Genomic DNA, 1,527 nt, shown 5'->3' with positions numbered 1-1,527 from the left:
TGGGAATCATTCTCGATAGTTGACTATAAATTATGGTTCGACATGCAGAGTTCATAAATTTAGAAACATTAATTTAGAAAAATTCAGCGCTTGCGCTACGAAAATCTGTTCAATTTTTATTACAAGCGATATCGTGGAGGGATGGATTATACTTGATGTTAATAATGTAAAAATGAATCGAATTTCCTCCTTTGTTCTTGCAAACACGGCTTTCTGGTTAATAATATAACCATGATTACTGATCAAATATTCACGAATTAGTTCTGATAGTTTAATATTGAATCGCCTCGGGAAATGAAATGAAGTTAGACTTACAAACAACGTAATGGGCTTGTGAGAGGGTTTTATGTTTCTGATCAGTGCATATTCTATCCAATAATATGACCTCCATGATGGCCAATTAACCGTATGTTGCTTTGTCCGCGAGCTTTCAGAGGAAAATGAACAAGAGAATTTTTGCGGAAAGAAATTATGGGAAAAAATATTCGTCTCCATAATGGATAATTCAATGAGTAATCCTCGAGTTTTTCTCATAGTGATATGGAACTTTTGAAATTTTATTCGTCGGGGCTCTCTCGAAACTGAAAAAGACAAATTGAGTTATGCCAAACAAATTTGATGGAGCGTATCAAACGATAAATTCAAACACAAATTTCCCATTTAAATTGTTGTCTCAACTAAATTTATTTATGATAACTCAATTTTTCTGTTAATGTATTTCTTCCCGTGTAGAATTGGAATTTCATTGAATTTTTCGTGATTACTCTGACTGTTCAGTAACAAATTGGAGGTAAATGGCATGTTAATCTAGCGTTGTTGAAAGTTTCGAGTTTTTCAGTTGAAATTTCAACTTTCCTGAATCTCCATTGTGTCTACGTATTTCAAATGTATTATTAGAATAGTCTTAGTCATGTATTTTCGTGGGTACTTCCTTGTAGGCTCCACCTGTTTTTCATCAAGCTCGTACACAAGTGGTGAAACGCTCTTCTGAATAATAGATGTTCGTTATTTCTATTTACTATGACTATTCAATTAGAGTGGAGTTGGTTGATAAATAGTTTTCAACTTTTTCACGTTCGTATGGAATCTTCGCACAATAGAGAGCTAGTTTGACGCCCCTCGTCGGAACATTTCACCCAAGGGGGGTTAACATGACCATTATCCGTAGGTAATTTATCGTATTCTTCCGGTTGGATTGCTTCTTCAATTGGACTATATTAAAATTATGGAATTACAGTGAATTTATTCACTCGCGGCATTCAGCTTTTACTCATCATTAGCATTGGAAAATAAGTTTTCTTTCAAATTGAAATCCTTTCACTGAAATTAGATCCGGAGCTATCATTTATTTATTTTTTATTAGAAAATTTAACGTATCGTTTTTTGTTACTTTTTTTATCGGTACCGTACACATGTTCATATTTTCGTTTGTCGCTTTTTTACCCGTTAAAAGAATCTCTGCTATAATACAAAAGGCAAAAGATTATTGTAATAATCAGGTGATTCCATGCTTTTAATAAAAAAAAA

The sequence above is a fragment of the Fopius arisanus genome, unplaced genomic scaffold, assembly GCF_000806365.1.
Source record: "Fopius arisanus strain USDA-PBARC FA_bdor unplaced genomic scaffold, ASM80636v1 scaffold00025, whole genome shotgun sequence".
Taxonomy (NCBI): Eukaryota; Metazoa; Arthropoda; class Insecta; order Hymenoptera; family Braconidae; genus Fopius; species Fopius arisanus.
This window is presented reverse-complemented; position numbering follows the sequence as displayed.